Source organism: Ursus arctos, unplaced genomic scaffold, assembly GCF_023065955.2.
Source record: "Ursus arctos isolate Adak ecotype North America unplaced genomic scaffold, UrsArc2.0 scaffold_6, whole genome shotgun sequence".
Lineage (NCBI taxonomy): Eukaryota > Metazoa > Chordata > Mammalia > Carnivora > Ursidae > Ursus > Ursus arctos.
Window position 1 is genome coordinate 72,522,783 of NW_026623078.1, and position 15,678 is coordinate 72,538,460.

At 41.8% G+C, this 15,678-nt stretch overlaps 1 long non-coding RNA gene across 1 annotated transcript; it reads left to right on the top strand.

Annotated features, from left to right (window-relative positions):
* The first annotated feature begins 345 nt into the window (after positions 1 to 345).
* On the top strand, positions 346 to 14,810 carry LOC130542873 (uncharacterized). Its single transcript, XR_008957743.1, has 3 exons — positions 346 to 488; positions 6,125 to 6,297; positions 13,515 to 14,810. It is a non-coding gene; the product is annotated as an uncharacterized LOC130542873 (long non-coding RNA).
* The last annotated feature ends 868 nt before the right edge of the window (positions 14,811 to 15,678 follow it).

Sequence of the window (15,678 nt, forward strand, 5' to 3'; positions counted from 1 at the left end):
CCCCAGCCTACCCTACCTCACACCTAGGGTCCTCTCCGGAAGGATCTGCTTTTAACCTGTAGCAACTATATGCACACTTGCTGAGTGTTTTTTTTAATGTTGATCTTTATAATTCTAACTAAAATGAATTAAAAATTAAAAATAGAAAAACTGGAAAAAAATTCAATCTTAAGGGAGATACTAACACCACTTTACATATGAACCATGTTATCTAAGAGCATACCTTTACATCCTTCATTTCATTTGGCTCTCAGGGAGATTTTGTGAGTTTGTTTTTTGTTTGTTTGTTTTCTAAAGATTTTATTTATTTATTTGACAGTGAGAGACAGCCAGCGAGAGAGGGAACACAAGCAGGGGGAGTGGGAGAGGAAGAAGCAGGCTCCCAGCGGAGGAGCCTGATGTGGGGCTCGATCCCAGAACGCCAGGATCACGCCCTGAGCCGAAGGCAGATGCTTAATGACTGCGCCACCCAGGTGCCCCGAGATTTTGTGAGTTTGGCAGCCCTTGGCATTATCAGATCATTTTAAGAGTAGGGAACCCAAACACAGAGAAGATGACTAATTGGTCCAATATCACATGGATATGGAAGTGTAGATGCCATGGTCAGACCTAAGTCACATGTCTTCCAATCTTGTCCTTATTTCTATAAATCAGTGGTTCCCAAATTTTGGTCTTTGGAGAACACTGGTCCAGGAAGACATTTTTAATGGCCCAAAGCTTCTCTTTGAGTAAGTTCCTGAGTACTTTTTTGGCCTTGAACACCTTGAGCTGTGTAGTATTTAGGACAAGTAGGGCACTAGAACCCGCTAGTCCCCTATTTGAAGCTCTTCCGGTCTGCTTGACTTTTAACCTCTTGGGTCTTGCAGATATCCAGGATGGAGAGATGAGGTCTGATCTCTACTTTTCTAAGTATCACTCTGTCATTTTGGGGGCAGTTTTTTAGAAATGACTTTTGCAAAATATAAATGTCCCTGTGACATTCTGATTTACATTTCTAGGCTATTATATCCTCTGGTATTTGTGTTGTGATGATTGTTCTCAAAAGGACATGTCCATTTCTGCAGATTTCTTTCACATGTTTTTGGAATTGGACTCTCATTGACAATTTGTTCTTGGAAGTTAAGTACAAATTCAGAATGCACTATTTCTTGTCCACTTAAATCCCATACCAGCCCTGTTTTATATTCCTTAATGTCCATTTCAATGAAATCACAGTGGTTTTCTCCAATGAGAGCCCCAGGTTAGAATTTTGATTGAGAAATTCTGCTTGCTTCCTTCTCAAGAACTTTCTTCCTTCACTCATAATGGGCTGTTGATATACTAAAGTAATCAATTATTCCCAAATGTCCGATGCACAGATTTTATTTCTTTTTTTGAGAAACATTACAAGGGCAGATATTTGATGGATTTTTCATGCATTTGAGCCATTTTCAGAATGATAGTTTTTATAAGGTAGCAAAGTAGGGAGGTAAAAAGTACCATGTGGTCAAATGGGGCTGGGAGGAATTTACTTATCACTCGGATGCTTACCATCTTTGTGATGTCAAGCAAATTACTTACACAATCCAGATCTCAGTTTTCTCATACGTAGAATGGAAGTAATGTTTTTTATTTTACAGTTTTGGTTTTTTTTAATTTTTATTTAATTTTTTTATTATGTTCAGTTAGCCAATCTATAGTACATCATTAGTGTTTGATGCAGTGTTCAACAATTCATTAGTTGCGCATAACACCCAGTGCTCATCACAACACGTGCCCTCCTCAATACCCACCCCCGGCTACCCCATCCCCCACCCCCCTCTGAGGGTTATTTTACAGCTTTGTTGTGAGGCGTGAAAAAGGGAAAAAACACTCAGTACAGAGTCTAGCATATAAGTTGCACGCAATATATGATAGGTACTATTTTTGTAAGCCTTTTCCTCCTTCAGGGTCATGGTAATAAGTATCTAGCAAAATTTGTGGTAGACAAGAGATGATCAAATAATATAATAATGAAGGGGTAATAGAACCATCCAATCTTACGTGGGAACATAATGAACTGCAACGGGCTTCCACTTTACTGACAGACGAGATCTCTTAGGACGCCTCACACTGATGTATCACACACTTTACAGAGGTAGGAACACTACAGGGTTGAGAGTTAATGCCCTGTCACGCTACTTGAGATTTCACTACTTCAAAGAAAGTGGTAGTTGGGTGATTACCTGATTTTTCTAACTTCTTCCTCAGGTCCATGTAACTGAAACCATTGAGCTTGGTGGGAAGAAAGGAAGGTCAGCAGCAATCATTTCGCTGCTGAGTCTAACTTAGGAGTCATCCTTTACCTAAGTGTTGCTCCATTTACACTCCTTGCTAAGCCTGCGATCTTGGCTTTCACTCCAATTACAACATTGGGATTGGAGCCCTTACCTTCATACTTGGCAGAATTCTTGACATCCTGCCTACATAAGTTTGTTCAGGGTCCCTCCTCAGAGTCCTTATTTCTCCACTGTTGGCCTGCCTTCTGTTCTGAAAAAGACATACTATGTGGCGTAATAGTCATCATCTGACCTCGAACATTCCCTGCGGATGTCTGTATCCTGATTCCACTCGCTGGACAGGACTTTATGAAGCGTATATTCCAACAACTACTTCATTTGCAGCCATGTTCAGGAAATTTATACACATATGTTGACCAACTGACCCTCTGCCCCCACCAAGATGGCACAGCAACTGGCCATTTCCTTTGTGGAATTCCTCTACATTCCCACTCCCTCCTGTGCTCTGCTTTAAGTTGCCAATATCCCAGCAAGTCTTGACTCAGAGGCTTTTGGAGTATTGACACATTGGAATTTTGTAGAGGGCTATGAACTGAATGCTAGGTAAAATCCCAAAAGGATGAAAACCTTCGCAGATCCACATTAGGGTCTGAACCATTTCAGCAGAAGATCCACCACGAATTCTTCTGTACTCCTTATTTCTCGCTGCCACGTGCTCTGTCATGCCTGACATACTGCCTCTGGGGCCCAGCGAGGCAGGTCTCCCAGGCCAGTGCTGTGTCGTGACTACCAGGTGCTGCCTTCTGCTCAAGTTCTGTCTTACCAGGAGAGCTTTAACTTTAATTTCCAAGTGAAATATGGGACACTGTGGCAGAGATGAATTTCTTCTCCAGTGTCGGATATACAGTTGTCCCTTGGTTGCACGATAAATAGCACAGTTTTTGCTTTTAAACCTGTTGTTATTGTTTCAATTAATCACTCTCTGAGAGACTCCTTTATTTGCCCAGTCTCTGGAGAGTTCATAGGGGCTGGTGTTTGGCAGACTTTTGAGATAAGATGATTTAACCCAAATACATTTCAAAAGTGAAATGAAGTTGAAGCCAAGAGTGGGTAAGGGCCTCCTTGAGGCTGCATAGCTCCTTCATGGCAGAGCAGAGCAACACCACCTCATGTCTGCTGGCTGTCTTGGATCTGATTTGTGTGTTACTATGAGCCTGAGTCCATCTCTGTGTGTTCTATCCATTGAATGTCATGTGCTGGGCTATTCTCAAGACTGAGAATCCAGGATTTATGAGGGTGGATGGGAAAACCACTGACATTATTATCAGAGTCATTTTGCAATGGGTTTTGCACATTCCTGGTCTCTCTGATCAGTCCATGACGGGGGTGGATGGGCTCTTGGAATCAGTGTCCAGATGGAGCTCCAGCCCCAGAGAGTTTCCATACCAGAAGAAAGTAATCTGAATCCGGAATGACCTCTGTTCTCTGTCTCTGTCTTTCTCTCTCTTTCTCTCTCAGTCTCTCTCTCTCTCTCTCTCTTTTTTTTTTTTTGGCTTATTGAGGATGTACTTTAGGCAGAGACTCCAAAAGTGCAGTTCAGAGGTCCCGTAGAAAGGAGTCAAGTCATTTGATAGCACTGCTCCCCATGTTCAGATGCAAAACCTCTTCCCTGTAGTGTGCAGAGATTCCTTCATGGGAGGGAGAGAGTGCCCCACTTGGGAATAGTGTACCAACTTTCTCTTTGAGGGACATCATGTTGGTTTCTTTCTCTTCCTTTCCACATCTGTATGTTACCAGACTCTGACACTCCTGCCTCCCCAGCCTCCCATTCATCTCTCCCTGAACACTTCCATGACCCTGAGCTGGCTGATTGCGGAAGCCTCTGAAATAATCCCTGGCCTTCGATGTCCTTCCCTCTAATCCCCTCTGAATACTACCCTGAATAACCACCAGTCTTGCCGTGTCACTGCTGATCGGAAATGTTGTGTGTTGCAGTGAGAAGGGTTGAGATTTGGAATTAGGCCTGCATTTGGCCTCTGGTTCTGTGACCTTCTAGCTAGTGCTCTGAGCCAAGCTATTTAATTTCTCTTAACCTTAGTTTCCTCGTTTATGAAATAAGGATAGTAACAATACCTACCTTGACAAGTTGTTTTGAGGATTAAATGGGGGTAATACCTATGAAGTTCTTAGCTACAATAAGCATGTAAAAACATTATCTTCTTTCTATTCTCATTCATACCTGATATGGTGTCTTAGCTGGCATCTCTCCTACACGCAGCCCCCAAAACAAGGATTAGAATTCAATAATTTATTGGGGAACTAATCCTAGAAAGCACTGCTAGTCATGCAGAATGAGACAGGGAAGAGAGGAAGAGTAATAAAGGGTATGCTAATCTGCAGGTTGCTGCTATGGGGAACAGGGATGTAATTCCCCTAGAAACTCTTTGATGAACTGTAGAACACATCTCACGCCTGTCCCACTGAGGGCAGTGAAGCTGGAGTCCACAAACTGGAACCCCTCATTGGTTAAGCATGGCTCCTGGGAGATTACTCCCCTTTGCTTCTAGCCTGCTGGCCAAGCAAACCCCTTGCTGGGGAACACACTTAGGCAGAGATGGTTTAGGGGAGTGTCTCTGTATGCCCTCTGGGGAAGATCTAGGAATTTGTCCATGGCTTTGACAGTTGAATTCATGTTGCCTGACCCACAGTTGGTTGTTGTTGGATTGAAGAGAAACAGGGCATCAATGCTAGGTTAAGGTGAGGCCCTCCCATAAGAAGAAAAATGCTGGGTCTCTCAGTCCCTCAACTTCTGGCTCTGTTGTCAGGAGGGTGTGTGTGCAAGCATGCTCACGGGTGAGTACACACACACACACACACACACACACACACACACATGAACGTGGTGGGAGTAACATAATGTTAGCAAGCCCAGGAAGATCCTCTCTCAGACTGTGCTTGGGGCTGCTTCCTGTCAGGGCCCTCCAGACCTGACCTCACTAGGGTGTATACCTACCAGTCACCCCCTTTCCTCTTTCCACCCCTGGTGAATCAATTCCCATCTGATTGAGAGCATTAACATGCCCGGAGCGCCATAGCTAGCCACGGCCCCAGGACAGTACACACTTATCATGCCTGTCTGCATTGTCTCTGTCTCCTCTCTATGACCCTCTCTGCCCCCACTCAGTGCACAACCATCTCTCGGGACCTGGCTTATTGTTACATTACTTTGTTCCTCTCACCTCTCCTTTCATCCTGCAATTTCCAATGTAATCTTTTTCTAATCCCTTTACTACAGATTTCCTATTTGTTTTCCCTGTTTCCATTCTAGGCAGACAATTCCTTCTCATACCTGACTAATCTCCCCTGATCCCTTTTCTTCCCAACTTGTTTGCCTTCCGTACCAAGGCAAAGGTCTTGGTTCATTCCTCCTTAGCAGGTCTAGTTGATTATCTGCAAGAATTCCACTTTTTTTTTCTTTCCTGCCAGACAACTCACTTTATTGAAGTCAGAATGGGTTGAGAGTATACTGTGTCATTGAGAGTACACCACGTGCCCAGCCCTGGCTGTGCGGAGTCTATGGGTGTGTAAGGTGTAAGCAAGGCCTTGCAGAGTGAGGAGTCTGGTCAATAAACAAAGTACCCAGTCACGAAACAGTTAAATAACTGTTTAAATTCACATGTGTGTTAGAGATGAGGCTGTAAGGGGTAGAGTAGCTTGGGAGCAGGGAACAGCTGGGACAGCTGGGACTGAAGGAAACAGTAAAAGCTACTCACCTGTGTTGGGGTTCCCCAAGACCACATTCAGGTTTGATGATTCCTTAGAAGGACTCACAGAACCCAGAAATCTCTTGTACTCCTTTATTACAGTTACAGTGGAAGGATACATGTTAAAATGAACAAAGGCAAAAGGCACAGAGGGCGGAGTCCGGGAGAGACGAGGTACAAGATTTCAGTTGTCTTCACTCAAAGGAGTCAGCTGGACAGCACTCAGTTCTCCCAGCAATGATGTGTGACAACGTGTGTGGAATACTATCAGTCAGGTAAGAGTATCCAAGGCTTGGAGTTCGCGGTTTTTAGGTTTTCAGTTACCCAGACTCCAGCCCCATTAGAAGTCAAATTGATACAATGCAGCCCAAAGTCCCAGGCATACAAAAAGAGGCATTCAACCTAAATCTCACTGTTAGCATAAACTGTCTGCTGTGGCCCAAGGCCTCAGGTATCCAAAGACACTCTTATCAGGCAGAATATTCCAGCTCAGGGGTGATCCTGCAGGAGATAGTTGAAGGCCATTCCTGAAGACCTTGGGAATGTGCAGAGTTTGGGCCACCCAGGCCTGTGACTTCACCTTTACTGAATACTACCACTCTTCCCACCCCAAATCATACTATCAGTCTATAGGGTGGAGGAATGATGGGACAGGGAAAGGCCACTGAAGCCACCAGAAGTTCAGTCTAAATCCTGTTGTTTCTTAGGTAAGGCTCAGAAGGGGAAAGTCACCTTTAAGGGGAAGCCTTCCCTGATGCCTTCCACATAGGTGTGTTGCTTTCCTTCCGAGACTCCAATAGAATGTAAAAACAGCTACCACTTCTTGAATGCTTTGTAGGCACTAAGAACTGGACAAAGTGGTTTTCATGCATTATCTCATTGTTAGCTGTGATTGTGGGTATTTACATTCAAGTTGTGTCAAGATGGTGCCCTCCCTAAAGGTAGATTCTGTGCCTTAGTCATCTCGATACCCTTAGAGCCTAATACAGTGCCTGGCACATAATAGGTGTTCAAGAAGTATTGATGAAATAAATATATAAGGGAATTAATATTTTGTCCTGCAATGAGGTAAATAATGTCAGACTCCAGGACTAGAATCCAGGTGTATGCATGTGCAATTTGTCTGAGTAATATTGTAGGCATCATACCAAACAGGATGACAGTTGTCCCAAAGCTGACACTTCCTAAAAAATGAACTATTTGTGGATAATATTCCATTAGCTTATGCACAAACATATAATAATAGAATGAAACAAAATTATATGTCATCAGCTCTAGAAACAATATTACAAAAATACCATTTATTAGTAATGAAACGACATGACTCTCCCCCCAAAATGCTGTGTTGTTTCTTTTCTGTGTGCCTTTGGTTACACAGTCCTTAGTGCTCGGGGAGGTCTTCTTGTGTCGACCCAAATTCCCCTGCCTCGCCACTAACTTGGGATTCAGCTTCAGGATTAGCCATTAGATGGGGGTTCTTAACAAGGGTTCACCGTCCCCCAAAGGATCCAAAGGAGGTCCAAACATAAGGAAATTATTTCTATTTTCATTAACCTCTAACTGAAATTGGTCACTTGTTTTAATTATGAACGTAATTAACAAATCCTACTGGTATAAGCAGTATTTGAGATTTTGTTACTAAAGGAAGCACAGGTTTTTTTTTTTTTAATGACCTTATAGTTATTGCAAATATTTCAAAATATTAACAACATTCTTCACTATTTGGTAACTGTAGTAGCTATTAGGCCCACTGTTTGATCTTATTTTAATAAGTTAACTTAGAAGCACGTACATTTAGACTATTTTGATAACTACAGTTCAATATAATTGCCTTCCTTGCGATCCCATTTTATATTATGCATTAAAATATTATTTGTGTTATATATTATAATTAATAAATTACTTATTTTGTAATATTAAACGTATTATTCAGATAAGTTTCACCAGAAACATGAGACTATGACTACGGGGGTCATAACCTGTTTTGGGTCAACGTCTCCTGTGGTTCTGTGATGCCCACGCATGTGTCTATCAAAGGGACTTCTCCGTTTCCATAACACTCCATTGAACGTCGGCCTCACCAACTAGACTGTGTAATTCAGGGAATAGAGGGGGTCCTATTTGTTTGAATGTCTCCAGCTCCCAGGACTGTGCCCAGGGCTTGGTGGGTAGTCAGTAACACTTCCTGAACACGCTGCTAAATTAGTGAATACATGAACAAGAGCGTTTTTCAACAGGCATGTCTGGACTCCTGAAAGCAGTTTTTTTCTTCTTCCAAAGATCTTCTCTTGGAAAGGCTGCACATTTATTCTTTGTGGTTTTCCCTTACTCGGGCTAGTTCTGCAATCCCCCTTGGGTAGTTACCTTCTTGGACAGTTCTGAGAGCACGACTAAGTAATTAGGTCCATAAAATCAAAATCAGACTGGATTGTGACTCACCTTGGTCATCTAGCTCTTCATTCATGCTCAGCTTTGAGTGGTTTTCGGCCGTTTCAAATGGAAAAATAAACCTCAAAAAACAAACCCACTTTTGAGTATGCAGATCTCATTACTGCCACAGAAGCTATTTAAAAGTGCATGTTTCGAACAACGACCTGAAAAGAATTCTGGAAGAGGGACACCCAAAATGTCCTGAGTAATGGCAACTTTGTGGGAATATTTGTAGTTTCTCAGAGGGATCACTTCAAGTTGGCCAAGAACTTTCCCAAGTTCTAACGTGTTGACTAAAAAATGGCTTGATTTTCTGGCTCTCTATTCCTATCTTGCAACAATCTTGACGTTTCACTGGTCCTTCAAGTCGTATTTAGGACTGGCAGCCAAAACCTCCCCAGATACAGTACAGTTATTTATGGCAGTTTCTCCTTCTTGAAATATAAGTTTGGAGGGTCTAATATTTGGAATGAAACAGTCTATGTGGTATTTTGCTGTTGTTGAGCACATATCCAAACCCCTTGGTGTAGAGTCAGAGATTTACATAATCATGAACTCCCCAATGGGTGAGTGCCACACAGGCTCATGTTAGAGATCCACTTCGCTAATCAGTATTCTTTTCTCATACCCCACACTGGATTAGGTGCGTCTGTGGAGAATGACGAGAATCTGGAAGGATGCCCTTCCATTAATTCCACCTTCCTTTACATTCCTCTGATGTTCCAGGAATGGAAGCCACAGACACGTAGTTCTTGTAATGCTGCTTTTCCTTTCAGCCACAGAGGAAACAGACAACACAAACACCAACAAGAAGTAAAGGTCCCATCCCATGAAGGTTAACTGTGAGAAGAATTTCCCTCATTCTTCTCTGACCCTTGACAGATCAATTGTAAAGATCTGTCCATTGGAGATTATGAAAGATAAATAAATACTGTAAAAACTGTTCCTTGCAAGCACTCTAGCTTTAAAGAATACAACATTGATTTATTTGGTTTCCAGTCCAATAAGCTGTGTGTTAATCATCTCTCACAGCAGATACTTCAAAGGAGAAAAAAGACATTATAAAGAAGAAAGTCTTTAAGACAGTTTGAGATGTCTCAAAATCTCATTATATCCTGACTTGCATATGTATTAATTTGGATTCTCTTATTTATGTAATGAGTCAACAAGCTGAAAGGTCCTGGGGGCCACCAGAATCCAGGTCTGTTAATTATCTAACATAATTACAGCAAGAAACATCTGTGCCTCTTCCCCTGCTCCACACCAGCAGAAAGGTGTATTTACACAGTAGGTAGGGGATATTGTTAGTTTAAAAAACATATAATGTTTAGCTATTTCTTCTTGTCAACTATTAAGTTAGTTAAAAGATAATATTCAATGGTTCAGGTTTCTCCATTATTTAAAGTTCAAATCAATGACCTAACAGTTACATGCTACCTATGCGCCATATACAGTTCTAGGTGCAGAGGATGCAATTTGAGAATTATTTGGGTCCCTGCTTTTGTGTAGACCCCGGTAGGATGGCGAAGGCTAAGTCTAGTATAATGGACTAAGAGCTATAATTGAGGTGTAAAAAGTTCTATATGGCGAAAGATGAATAAGTCTGCTTTATTCTGCTAATTATATCCTCCTCCTCTCCAATATTGTCACTTTCTCCCTTCGTATGGGCATCTCCCATCTTCTAATAGAAAAATGAAACAAAGCAGCACTACCAGAAAGGATCCTTTCCTAAAGTTGATGTGTAGTCACTGTCCTTTCTCCATCCCTGCCCAATCAGACTGGCAGATGCATTGTCTGCACCCACTATTGCTTCATCCCTAGGTTTGATGGATTCTGTAATGCCCAGATCCTGTTTTTAAGGAAGGGTGTACTTCCCCAGCTGCTGAAAGAGCTGTCAGCCCACAGCCTTCAGCTACCTGCCCTTCAGGGCTGCTCGGCTGGATACAGCTGACTCACCTGAGTTCACATCCCTTTTGGTTTGTCCACATTCACTGAACGACTGAAGCATGGTATATAGGCCTGGCCATGATGTTCCAACGTGGGACTGCTTTGAAGGGCCATCCTAGCTCCAGAGCTTCCCATGGTGTTCACTGAGGCCGTTGTATGGCCAGTATTATATCTTGATTGCTCCCTCTGCCCACTCCTATTTCCTTCTCCACAGGGCTGGATCACAAGAGTAGTCCTTAAAAAGCGTTCTGTATACCAGATTCCCTCTGTGGCTTCTCGGGGAACCCATCCATGACACCTGTAGGCCTTATGTCCTGCGCCTCTCACAAAAAACCTGTACAGTGAGCCTGGTAGTGAGGCCAATTAGAACAAGTTTTTTAAATTTTTCCTGCTGGATTATCTGTTGCTCAAGAGAAGGGGTCATTTTTAAAAAGTTTTTACTACATATAGTGCCTGGAGCAGCGGCCTACATACATTATAAATATTAGTTGAATGAATACATATTAGAAATCCTCTCATTATTTATATGTTCAGATAATTCTAGAAGACCAATATTGTTGCCTCAGAGATATGCAAAAGAAAGTAGAAAGTTGGCCAAATTTGTTTTTAAAGAAACTTTGTACACATTAGAGTGTAATACATTGGATAAAATATCTATAATACAAAACTGCCTCAAGTCCATGAAGGATTTAAGTGGTAGAGAGCAAGTTGCAAACCAAGGAGGCAGGAGTCCAGAGAAATCTAATAATATCTAGAAAGATAGAAGTGGTGACAATCCAGGTGGACTTCGTTGGAGCTAAAACTTGGTGTGCAGAGAAGAAATGGGGAGGGTACTTTTGGTGAGCATGCAGAAATAGTGCTTGGAGGTGGGGAAATAGTAGGGCCAAGGCATTGGGAGGAACAGTCAGAAGATAATAGGATCAATTTGATCAATTAGAATTTCTTTTATGGAAAGTATGACAATAGTAAGGTCCCATATAGGTATTTAATAAAATCTTGCAACTGTACTGGTTACCTATTGCTGTGTAACAAGCAACTCCAACATCTTCTGGCTTAAAACAAAAAAGTTACAAATAGAGTTAGCTTAGGACCCAGCAACTGCACTACTAGGTATTTACCCAAAGGATACAAACATAGTGATCCGAAGGGGCACCTGAACCCCAGTGTTTATAGCAGCAATGCCCATAATAGCCAAACTATGGAAAGAGCCCAGCTATCCATTGACAGATGAATGGATAAAGAAGATGTGGATGCAGTGGACTATTGCTCAGCCATCCAAGAAATGAAATCTTACCATTTGCAGCAAAGTGAATAGAACTAGAGGGTATTATGCTGAGCGAAATGAGTCAATCAGAGAAAGACAATTATCATATGATTTCACTCATATGTGGAATTTAAGAAACAAAGCAGAGGATCATAGGGGAAGGGAGGGAAAAATAAGATGAAATCAGAGACAGAGGCAAACCATGAGAGACCCTTAACTCTAGGAAACAAACAGGGTTGCTGGAGGGGAAGTGGGTTGGGGGGAAGGGCATTAAGGAGGACACATGATGTAATGAGCACTGGGTATTATATAAGACTGATAACTAATTGAACTCTACCTCTGAAACTAATAATATACTATATGTTAATTAATTGAATTTAAATAAAATAACATTAAAAAAAGAAAAAGAAAACCCAAAACAACTACCGTTTATTAGCTCGGTTTCTGTCATCAGGCCCCCAGGCACAGCTCAGCTGGGACCTTTGCATTAGGGGCTGTGACAGGCTCCAACCAAGTTATCCGCTGGGCCTGCCCTCGTCTCAAACTTCCAGTGGGGCAGATCCATTTCCAAGCTCACTCATGTGGTTGCTGACAAGATTCAGCTCCTTATGGGCTGTTGGGCTGAAGGTCTCCATTTCTTGCTGGCTGTTGACCAGAGGCTGCTTTCTGTTCTTTGCCATGTGACCTCTCCATCAGAGCAAACATTGGAGAAGACACACAGCAAGGGAAAGAATACCAGCAGGACGAAAAGATGAAAAGTCATAGTCTTTTGTAACCTAATCATGGAAGTGACACACCATCATTTTTGCTAGATTCTGTTTGTTAGAAGGAAATCACTAGATCCAGCCCAGAAACAGGCAGGGATTACACAAGGATGTGAATTCCAGGGGGTGAGGATGCTTGTGAGCCATGTGAAATACTGCCTGGCACATACTCAAATCCTACCATAGTAACTTCCGGGAAGAGAAGGCACATCATCTTTAATCTGTGCCTGTCATTTTTTGTGTCTTGCCATGAAACTGCTCAGCCTTTTCCTATCTGTGTACCTTTGCATATGCTGATTCCCCCTCTTGGACCCCTTTCTCTCTTCTTTACGTCGATAATTCCTATACCTTCACTATGTTTCAGTTGTTCATCACTTCCTCCATGAAGCCCTCCCTAAATCCATAGGAACTATTAGTCTCTTTCTTCTCCATGCTCCCATTTCTCTTTGTAAGTATAGTCACACAGCAACTTGCTGCATTTCATTGATTTCACTGCTGCTACATTACTTTGCTACATTATGTGTATAGATATGTGTATTTCCTGCTAGATTATTGCTTCCTTGAGGGCAAAGATTAGGTTTTAATTATCTTTTTATCTACAGGGTCTTGCACAGTTATTATTAGCTCAAAGTAAACTCTGGAAATGGTATCTATTTTTTGTGTGTGACTAGGTCATTGAAGGTGGTCAATAATTACACTATACTTATAAATTTATTATTATTATTATTATTATTATTATTATTATTATTATTAATTTAAGAAGTACCTACATTGTGCCCCTCACTTACTCACTCTCAGAGAACCCAAGGCAGGCATTTTCTCTCGTATCTTCAAGATTTGGAAACTGAGGTTACAAGTGATTATTTAACTTTCCTGAGCTGCTTTCTTTTCAGCCCTCTTCTAGCTAATGGAGGTCGTTAAACACCGTTCTGATCAATCGCATGTAACTGCAAGGCTGCTGGTGGGGATTCCAAGAAAACTTTTGCTTTCCTGATTAAAAATGGACCACCTCAACTGGAACACTCTATTTGTTTTTCTTTCTTTTTTTTTTCAACTACCATTGTGTTTTTCCTGCTGTTTTTCTTAGGACCTGGAGGTGATTCCTGGAAGTTCAGCAGGCATCTTGTAACCATGAGTCTATAAGCATGAGGATGCAAACCAAGGGGACCGATCAAACAGAAGGAGTCTAGGGTCTTAGTGATACCTGTGAATAGCTACAGCAGTCTTGTATTGCTTTCTGTGGCAATGGTATGTGAAGAAAACTAATCTCTATTTGTATAAGCCAATGTTAGTGCAGGCTTTTCTGCTTTATTATTTTTTTAAATCAATTCCCAGCTAATACTGATGCTGAATGGTAGAGCTGAGATTCAAACCTAGTCTCCTTGACTCTAAATTCCATATTATTTCCACTTTTCTGTATCACATAGTTCCTGACTCAAGTTTATTCAACATGGAAAGAAAAAGACACAATAACACAGAAAAGAGGTAGCATATCCTCTAAAGTTAGGCGATCAGCTGTGCCCAGCCTGCTGAAGTCTTGCCACAGATCTATGAAGTTAATGGTGGTAGAAGCACCAAACAAACCTTCATGGGTGGGGCGGGCTACAAGCTAATTCTCAACCAATGGGTAGAATTTGGATGCTCAGGGAGAGGAGAGCACAGGATAGCGCCACCTAGATGGGGGAAGAAAGGAGACTGTCATATCACTGGTAAAGGGAAATCACACAAACTCTTTCATCCTTCTCCCTTTACTTTTACAATGGGCTCACTTGTAGAGTGAACTTGAAATCCTTTCCTTACCTCTTGGCAAAGAGTTTGAGATGCCATTACACCATTATCAGTAGATGTCATCAAGTAGAGGCAGGTGGAAGAGGGAAGTGTCATTTGACAACCAAAAGCACTGTGATGCCAGAGAGTGAAGTCAACTCGAGATGGGTAGATCACCAGGAAGTGATTTTTTGCACTCTCATTAATGTCTCAGATGCATTTGATAAAGCTCTCCTGTCCTTATGCCAGGAGGCCATACTGCCATCAGGAAGAGCCGTGGCAGAGCTAATAATCATCAGACAATGGTTTTGACAAGCACTATGAGTACGTGCCAACATGATAGGACACCTGGGGGGGTTTGAAATTATTGCCTTAAATGTTTCTGGTGTCTGAACCAGAATTTAACAGAGTCTTGGCTGGCTTCATGACTTTTTCTTCATAAACGTAAATTTCTTCTGAGTGTTCACTTGCAGGGACAGAGATACTTTTTATCTCCTTCTCCATCACCTAAAAAAGTTTTTTTCTGGTAGGAACAAGGTATCGCTCTCTTTAGATGGCCTTGTTCAAAATATCTACCAAAATGAAGTGCATTTAAGATCTTTCCTCAAAAAATTTTAAACGCTGTGTATGCATTGTATGCATAAATGTTTAGAGAATACTTAAAAATGTATAGTCATCCATATCTTGCATAGCAAAACAGCTCAGCTACAAGCACTCTCCTGAACAGGGTTTAGAGCTAATTTTCCTGTGGTAAATTTTGTCTTGTTGTAAGTATTATTTGGGCTCTCCCTAAATGGCTTTTATTTGATAATCCCATCTGTAAAAAAAAACAGCAGAATGAGACTTTTATTTTTAGAGTAAGCTGTTTTGACCATTGAAATTCAAGCAGGCTTTGAAAACAGCAAGGCTAGGGCTATATTAGAGAGTAAGGAGCTTCTGGAAGAAAACAGAGGGAAGAACCAAGCAGATAAACTTGGTTGAGTGACAAAATCTTGGACATGAGAGAGCATGGTGTCTCTATTCTGCATTTCCTTCCAAGCTCAGTCTTCATGAACTCAGGTTTGTCTCCTGTGAAGATAAGAGGTATTTGGCTCCTTTGTCTCTTAACGGAAAGAACAGTCCATCATGGAACTTTTGTACCTTTGGAACTGAGGCTCAGAGCAACAGCTGGCCATGACCGTGCTTGGGCATCAGTGACAGAAACAGCCACAGTGCTTGTTAGAGCTGCTAGAACTTGGTGTACCAAGGAGTTCCCAGGGATATCGTAGAAACTCTAGCAAGCCCAGCGGTAGCCAGTGGGAAAACATGGAAGGCATCTCTTAACTTGTAGGAAGACTACGCCTGAGTATGCTGAGGCCTCCAGAAGACCAAATGGCACAAACCATGTCATTTCTACATGGAAGCAGTGGCAGTTTTGGAAAGATATAAACTACCTAAGCAAAACATTGCTGAAAGTGCAGTGACGTGAATCAGAAACGATCTGT